General features: G+C 36.7%; 1 protein-coding gene across 1 annotated transcript in view; it reads left to right on the top strand.

Moving 5' to 3' along the window:
- Window positions 1-59: 59 nt before the first annotated feature.
- Window positions 60-9,428, top strand: part of KBTBD3 (kelch repeat and BTB domain containing 3) — a 31,368-nt gene continuing 21,999 nt past the window's right edge. Inside the window, exon 1 of the mRNA XM_066371586.1 lies at window positions 60-266. The gene's annotated coding sequence lies outside the window, so the exon portion shown is untranslated. The remainder of the gene's footprint in view (window positions 267-9,428) is intronic.

Raw genomic sequence — 9,428 nt, 5'->3', positions numbered from 1 at the left:
TTCCCTGGCAGCAGCTCCGCAGCCACCTCCCTAGGAGAAAGCAGCTGGGGGCGAAGACGGAGACCCGCCTCCGCTCTGCGGCAACGTGTGACATCACGTGGGGCGGTGCTTCAAGGAGAGCAAAGGGAGGGACCAAGGCCCAGCGCCGGATAGTTACGCCACTCACACTTGGAAAAGAGCTAACGGGACAGCGGTGCAAACCAATCGCAACCAGTTCTCTGGAGGCCGAGAGACTGGGGTGGAGACTTCGGATACTGCGGTTGCAGGTGGGTGATCTCTGGGGTCTGAGAGTGGAGGAGGATGGGAGCGTCTTATTCCTGGAGGCTAGGGTCAGCCACTAGGACCTGCAGAAGAGAGGATTCCCTTGGTTTCAGCTGTCTGTGACACTCCTTCCTGTTCGGGACCCGGAGAGGTTCCCGCGTCTGGGAAGGGATTGCATGGTCCCCTTTGGAGCTCTTTGCGGCGGCCCGAGTTGCCTTCCTACCCCTAACCCCAGCCACTTCGGTCCAACTCCTCCGCTTACCTTGGACACTTCCTACTCCTTGATCCACCCACCCTAAAAGTCTCCCTCCAAGAGTGGCCGAAGTGCTACCCAGTGCCGGGCGCCTGCCCTGCCTAAATCCAAGGCTGCCCCCGAGCAGCTGGGCTAATGCTGACCCTTTGTTCTCACCATCAAGTGACTCGGGTGCTGTTTTGCGATGGCCAAGCCCTGGACTAAATAAAGCCCTAAGGAGAAAACTGAGGATTCTATTCTTGAGGCACCAGTGGTTCCACCATATCACAGGTCCTTGCTCCAAAAGCGGCAGAACCAAGTTAAATAATTTCAGCAGCCCTTAAGAGTTACGCTGTGCCTTTGTTCAGTTATTTTTATTGATGTCTCTGTGTCCAGTTTTTCCGTGTAGACTGTAGGTGAGTTGTATACGAAAGCCCTAGAAATCAAAGCCCCTTCTGAGTTTTGGTCCAGGAAAGTTGATTTCTGCAGATGAATGTAAATGCCTAACTTTGTGGTTGATTGAATGCGGCATTTATCTATTCTTGTTTCCATTAGCTTTTGGTGATATCATGAGTCCCTGTCAATCCTTCAGGTAAATGGGAATTTGAGCACATACACAAATCTGCCAAGGGTGTAAACTGAATTCATGGCTTGATGTATCTATTTAGCTAATACTATACAAGTCTGTGACAGGTGCTATACCACATACAGAGTTTACAATCTGGCAAAGTAGATAAAACCTGTACAAAAAAGCTACAATAAGAAAAATGTAAAGTGCAGTTATCTATTTACTAATACTTGTTTTAGTAGGGTGAAAAAGAGGAACGATTGTAGTGGGTTGCGATAACTAGAGGTGAAGTTACTCAAGAAGTTTTTCTGCATTAGGGAGTAGAAAGTGGTAAAATAGCTAGAGAGGAATAAAAGATCAAAGGATGTATTTTTGTTTGTTTAAAGATGGGAGATTCTAAAATTTAAACACTGATGGAGAATGTCCATTAGAGTGGGAGACATTGTTGATGGAGCAGAGAGAGTAGTTGTGTGTGTGTGTGTGTGTGTGTGTGTGTGTGTGTGTGTTCACCACTCTAAATTATATTCCAGACTAGAGGATTTTGTATTGATTTTGGCTGTATGCCCCTTATCTGGAATAGTGCTTGCCACAATAATTGCTACTCCATAAACTTTCTAATATATTTTTTTAATAAATAAATGATTCGGACACTCTCTTACCTTTTAATTCATTCTTCAAACATCATCAGCCAGAAAGATACTTAAAAATACAAATCAGACCATGTCACTGTTCAGTTCAGAGTCTTCTGTGATTCCAATTGCGCTTAGAATAAACTCCAGGTTCTTGTGTGGGATTCTGTGTGAGGTAGCACTGCCTTCTGCAGCCCATTCTCATCAACATTCTTGCTTGTTCTCAGTAACTGTATTCCAGCGACAATGTCTTCTTTCATTTTCTAAAACTGAAGGACCCTTTCCCACTTTAGGGCTTTATACATGATTTCATTCAGCAACCCCTTACCTTCTCATCATTCAGGGGTCAACTTAAATGACACTTTCTCAGAAAGGCTCTCTCCCTAATTTTGTAGTGGATGAGAACAAGGACTCGAGAGCCATACTTGTCTGGGTTTATATCCCAGCTCCCTACTTATTTGCTATGTGACCTTGGGCAAATTATAGTTAAATTCTCAAATCTTCATTTCCCTGTGTATAAAATGGGAACACTAGTAGAATGCCTTTTATACTGTTGTTTTGAAGATTAAAGAGTATATAAAGCATGTAGTACTGAGCCTGACACCTGATAATACTGTACACTATAAATGTTCACAGTTAACCATTATTATCTGAAGTTGAGTACCTCCGACCCCTGCCTTGTTTTTTTTATTTCAATTTCCCAGTTGTTTCTTTACAGTATTTATAACAATTTATAATATGTCACTCTTCCTCACTAGATACTAAACACCAAGACAGCAAGGATCATACCTGACTTTATTCTCCATGGTATCTCTAGTGCCCAATTCAGTACCTGGCATAAAGTTAGTACTCTATAATAAATGTTGAATACAATAGGCCAGAAGTCATGCTCTGTATTGAAACATCAGTGACCAAACCAATCTCACTGGAAAAGACCCAGTGAAATCAAAGCCCAGATCAATCAGCACCACTTTAGTTTAATACTCCACTATTAAGTGGCATGTTTTTTTTGTCTTTATATCAAAGGCTTGGTTCTTAAGCCTTGGCTTATACTTTTATTCGTTCAGTTATTTAAATCACATTTTAATGGAAGATATTAAAAGAGAACAAGAAAGTCGTTTTGAAAATTGTTTCAATGTTTTGAACAGGAAGGTGAGATGAAACTGAGATGCAGTCTTAGAAAATATGCCACTGTTTTATGTACTACTGAGAAAGAGAAAAGCCATTTTAACTGACAACTCTATCACTTGGAATTTTTCATACTTATGTAAAGTCCTTTATAAAGAAATCATATATCACCCTAGTACAGTCAAAAAAATAAATAAGCAAAATTAGTTGAGATGTTAAAACTTCTTCACACTGAGAGTCTTAACTCTTCTTATGTCCATATTTCCACATATTGCTCTCTGTTAACGAGAACATCATGATGTATCATTTCTTAAACGAGTGTCCATTATTATCTATCTCCAGGGTTTTTTAAGATGGTGATGATATCCATTCTTCACACTGATACATAGTGACAAATATGTCATGATTCCTACCTGACCAAAAGTAATTTTAAGATACCTATCAATTTTAGATATGTTAAATGTAAAATAAAGTCTTAAAATTAGTGAAATATAATATTGTATTTGCAAAATGTTTGGAGGAAAAAATGCTTTATAGATCTTTTACCAAGAATTAAAATAATGCTACTGGCTAAGTGTATGCTATTATAGATTTTAACCTTTAATATTTGCATTCCACTGGAGACTATTTAATATTCATGATATCATTTAAATATTACAACAGTACAGTGTAATTGGTATATTGACTTGGGTGATGAGCAAGCCGAACTGTCAGGGAGCCTCAATAGGAGTCACTAGTAATTGATGGGACATTTAGGACCCTTACTCAAACCAAATTCAAGAAATGAAAATTTCAGGTTTTTGGATTTGTTATTTAAAATGTACATGGAAGGCTTTACTTTTTAACAACTTCATACAAGCAAATAGCTATGTATGGGATTTTTAAAACTGATAATCTCAAGACTTAAACCACTGTGCAGAAATATAGTTTTAATCCTTTGGAAAGTCTCAGGTTTAGGTACCGTTTAGCTATTTTGTCTTAATTCAAGTTGTTTATAAAAAAAACTGAGGAACGGCCCTGGCCGGTTGGCTCAGCGGTAGAGCGTCGGCCTGGCGTGTGGGGGACCCGGGTTCGATTCCCGGCCAGGGCACATAGGAGAAGCGCCCATTTGCTTCTCCACCCCCCCTCCTTCCTCTCTGTCTCTCTCTTCCCCTCCCGCAGCCAAGGCTCCATTGGAGCAAAGATGGCCCGGGCGCTGGGGATGGCTCCTTGGCCTCTGCCCCAGGCACTAGAGTGGCTCTGGTCACGGCAGAGCAACGCCCCGGAGGGGCAGAGCATCGCCCCCTGGTGGGCAGAGCATCGCCCCTGGTGGGCGTGCCGGGTGGATCCCGGTTGGGCGCGTGCGGGAGTCTGTCTGACTGTCTCTCCCTGTTTCCAGCTTCGGAAAAATGCAAAAAACAAAACAAAACTGAGGAACCACTCATACCAAAAATAAAATAATATTTTCTTTGCATTATCTGTGTGTTTTAAACAGAACAAAGAGTATCAAAATAGTTTTTGAACTGAATTTATATGTTATTGTATCTTTCTTTTAATTTTTATTGTGAAGCAATTACAGGTGAACAGGAATTTGCAAAGACATGTATCCTTAACCCAGTTTTCCAGTGGCTATACCTTATATAATTATTGACTAAATCAAAACCAGGGCTTTGGTATTGATACACTGTGCGTGCACAGTTCTGTCATTTTATCACATGTATAGACAGATTCCTGTACCGACCACTACAATCAAGTTATATATTGCTATAGATGACTAAAAAGTCTTCCGTGTGCATACTGCCTGCCCCCTACCTTATGCATACCCACCTCCTCCTCAATCACAATCACAGTTGAAGATTATGAGCCATAATCTTCAATCCCTGGAAACCACTAATCTGTTTTCCACGTGTCTAATTTTGTCATTTCCAGAATATTATGCATATGAAATCATATATATAGTATGTGATTGTTTTGAGATTGGCTTTCTTAAGTCATTATAATGCCCTTAAAATCCATCTAAGTTGTTATATCTATGTAGTTGGTTCCTTTTTAAAGGTGAATGTATTCCATGGTATGGATGTACCACAGTTATATACTTATTTACCTATTGAGCAACATTTCTGTTGCTTTCAGTTTAAAGTGCTATAAAAAAATCATGTATAAATTTTTGTGCGTGCATAAGTTTTTATTTTTCTAGGATAAATGCCCAGATCTATGATTATTTGTTAATATGGTATGTGTTTAGGTATTTTTCCTCCCTGGTTTTATTGAGATAAAATTGCCATATAACATTGCATTAGTTTAAGGTATACAACATTAATAATTTGAGATATGTATATATTGTTAAATGACTACTACAGTAAATTTAGTTAAGATCCATCACCTCATATAGTTACGATGATTTTTATTCTATGAGAACTATTGAGAACTCCTCTTAACAACTTTCAAATATAAAATACAATATTATTAACCATAGTCATCATTCTGCATGTTATATCTCCAGAACTTATAACAGAGAGTTTATATATTTTGACCACCTTCATCTAGTTTTCCCACCTTCTGGAAAACACCAGTTTGTCTCTTATGTCTATGGGTTTGAAATATAAATGACATCATACACTGTTTGTTTTTCTTCAGTCTTGACTTATTTTGCTTAGCATAATGCCCTCAAGGTCCATGTTGTCGCAAATGGTTGGATTTCTTTTTATGGCTGAATAATTTTTGTGTGCATGTGTGTGTACATATATATCTTGTTTTCTTTATTCATTAATTCATTCATAGACATTTGTATTGTTTTTGTGTCTTGGGTTTTTGTTGTTGTTGTTGTGTTTTTTTGTTTTTGTATTTTTCGGAAGTTGGAAACGGGGAGGTAGTCAGATAGACTCCCGCATGTGCCTGACCGGGATCTACCCGGCATGCCCACCCAGATGCTCTGCCCATCTGGGGCGTTGCTCTGTTGCAACCAGGGCCATTCTAGCGCCTGAGGCAGAGGCCATGGAGCCATCCTCAGCGCCTGGGCCAACCTTGCTCCAATGGAGCCCTGGCTGCGGGAGGAGAAGAGAGAGACAGAGAGGAAGGAGAGGGAGAAGGGTGGAGAAGCAGATGGGCGCCTCTCCTGTGTGCCCTGTCCAGGACTTGAACCCGGGACTCCTGCATGCCATGCCAACACTCTACCACTGAGCCAACCAGCCAGGGCCTGTCTTGGTAATTTTTAATTATGCAGCAGTAAACATGGAGGTTCAGATATCTATTCAGGATAGAGATTTAGTATTCTTGGTTTATATACCTAGCAATTAAATTGCTGGATCATTGTAGCCTGAATTTTAATTTTTCAAAAAACCTCCACACTATTTTCTACTTTGGCTGTAGGAATTAACATTCACACCAAAAGTGTGCAAGGGTTCTCTTTTCTCTACATCCTCAACAGCACTTATCTCTTGTCTTTTTGATAGTTGCCATGTTGAAAAGTGTGAGGTAGTATCTTGGGGTTTTGATTAATATTTTTCTGATGATTAGTGATGTTGAATACCTTTTCATGTATCTGTTGGCCATTTGAATATCTTCTTTGGGAAAATGCCTATTTGGGTTCTTTGCCCATTTTTAATTGGATTAGTTGGAGTTTTGTTATTTTTTGCTATTAAGTTGTATGAGTTTCTGACATATTTTGGATATTAACACCTTATCAGATGTGTGGTTACTCCCATTTTATAGGTTGCCTTTTCATTTTGTTGATAGTTTCTTTCATTGTACAGAAGATTTTTTAGTTTGATGTAGTACCATTTGTTTATTTTTGTTTTTGTTGCTTGTGCTTTAGGTGTCATATCCAAAAAAATCATTGCTATTAACAATGTAAAGGAAATTATATATCCCTGCTTTTTTCCTAAAGAGTTTTATGGTTTCAAGTATTACATTTACATCTTTAATTGACTATGAGTTCATTCTTGTGAGTAGTATGAATAGGGGTCGAGCTTCATTCTTTTGCATGTAAATACCCAGTTTTCCAGCACAACTTATTAAAGAAAATGTTTTTCCTCCATTGAGTATTTGTGATTTGTTTGTCAAATATTAGTTTACTCGGATATATTTACTTCTGTACTCTCGATTATTTTCCATTAGTTTCTGTGTCAGTTTTTACGACTGCATAATATGGTTTTGATTACTATACCCTTGTAATACAGTTTAAAATTAGGCAATGTTATATGTTAAGCTTTCTTTTTTTCTCAAGATTTCTTTTTTTTTTTTTTCTATTTGAAGTCTTTAGAACAGTAATTCTGTACAAATTTTAGGATTTTTTTTCCCCTATATTTTTTGAAAAATGCCTTGGAAATCTTGTTAGGGATTGCATTAAATGTACAGATGGCTTCAGGTAGTATGGACATTTTAACAGTATTAATTCTTCCATTCCACAAACATAGGCTATCATTCCATTTAGTTGTGTCTTTTTTAACTTCTTTAATCAGTGTCTTATAGTTTTCATTGTATAAATCGTTAAATTTACTTCTATTTTATTGGTTTTGATGCTATTGTAATTGGGGTTCTTTTTATTATTTAATTTTTATATAATTTGTTGTTAGTACTACTAATCTTTGTATGTTGATTTTTGTATCCTACCACTTTATTGCATTCATTTATTCTCACACTTTTTTGGTGGAGTCTTTAGGCTTTTCTATATATATAAAATGATGTCATCTGCAAAGAAAGACAGTTTTACTTCTTCCTTTCCAGTTCTGATGCCTTTTGTTTGTTTGTTTAGCCTGATTACTCTAGCTAGAACTTGAGTACTATGTTGGAAGAGTGGTGAAAGGAGGTACCATTGTCTTAGTCCTAAAATTAGAAAAAAAGCCTTCAACTTTTCAAAATTAATATGATGTTAGCTGTGGGCTTGTCATAGGTTGCCTTTATTGTTATGTTGAGATACTTTCTTTCTACGTCCAATTTTTTGGGAATTTCTGTGAATGGATGGTGAATTTTCAAATCCTTTTTCTAGGTCTATTGAGTGGTATGATTTTCATCCTTATAATTAATATGATAAATCACATTTATTAATTTTTATATGTTGAACCATCCTTGTATCACAGCAATGAATTATGTTATATATTTTGTTTATAATGTGCTATTGAATTTGGCTTGCTTGTATTTTGTTGAGAATTTTTGCATCATTTTTATTGCTGTATAATTTTCACCAGTGGCCTCACCTGGCTTTGGTATCACAGTGATACTGGCCTTGTAAAATGAATTTATAAGTATTTCTTTCTCTTAAGTTGGAAATGTTTGAGAAGAATTGACCTTAATTCTATTTTAAATGTCTGGTAAATTTTACCCTTCAATCCATCTGCTCCTGGACTTTTCTTTGTTAGAAGGCTTTTGATTATTCACTCAATCTTATAGTCATTAGTCTATTCAGATTTTTTATTTCTTCATAAGTCAGAGTTGGTTAGTTTTTCTAGGAATTTTTGCAGTTCATCTAGGTAATCTAGTTTTATGGCACATAATTGTTCATAGTAGTTTCCTATGATTCTTTGTCTTTCTGTAGTATCAGTTATAATATCTTTTTCGTTTATAATTTTATTTACTTAGAATCTCTCCTCTCCTCTCTCTCTATCGTTAGTCTAGATAAAAGTTTGTCAACCTTATCTTTTCAAACCACATTTAGTTGTGTCATTCTTTTTATTGTTTTTCTATTTTCAGTTATTTCTGCTCTACTCTGTTATTTTCTTCTTTTTCTACTTTCTTGAGATGTAGAATTAAGTTGTTTATCTGAGGTCTTTTTTTCTTGATTTATGCAATTTTTTGCTATATGTTTTCCTCTTAGAACTGCGTTTGCTGCATTCCATAAGTTTTGGTAGGTTGTAATTTTATTTTTATTTTCTCAAGATATATTTTTTATTTCCTATGTAAGTTTTTCTTTGATATATTAGTTATTCAAGAATATGTTAATTTCCAAATATTTGCCAATTTTTTAGTTGTCCTTCTGTTATTGATTTCTAGTTTCATATGATTGTGGCTAGAAAACAGAGTTAGCAGTGATTTTAGTCTTCTTAAATTTGCTGATATTACTTTGTGGCCTAACATAGGTCTCTATCCTAGCAAATGTTCTGTGTATGTTGAGAAGAATGATTATTCTACTCTTCTTGAACAGTATGTTCTATAAATATCTGTTAGTTCTCTTTGGTCTACAGTGTTATTCAAATCCTCTTTCCTTACTGATTTTCTGATCTATCTATTGTTGACAGGAGGGTATTAAACTCCCTAATTAGTACTGTATGGCTGTTTATATCTCCTGTTAGTTCTGTTAGCATTTGCTTTACATGTTTTGGTGCTCTGATGTTGGATGCATGAATATTTACAGTTTTTTATATTTTCTTGATCGACTGTCTCTATTATCACTATATAATGACCTTTTCTTGTCTCTTTTGACCATTTTTAGCTTAAAATATATTTTGTCTAAGTACAACTACGCCTGCTTGCTTTTGTTTACCAGTTACTTAAAATATCTTTTCCCACATGTTTACTCTCAATCTATGTGAGTCTTTTAACCAAAGTGAGTCTCTTGTTGACAGCTTATTGTTGGATTTTGCTCTTTATTCATTCAACCATCCTGTCTTTTATTGGAGACTTTAATCAATTTGCA

This window comes from Saccopteryx leptura, chromosome 1, assembly GCF_036850995.1.
Source record: "Saccopteryx leptura isolate mSacLep1 chromosome 1, mSacLep1_pri_phased_curated, whole genome shotgun sequence".
Taxonomy (NCBI): Eukaryota; Metazoa; Chordata; class Mammalia; order Chiroptera; family Emballonuridae; genus Saccopteryx; species Saccopteryx leptura.
The sequence above is the reverse complement of the archived record's forward strand: the minus strand, read 5'-3'. Positions and strand labels throughout refer to the sequence as shown.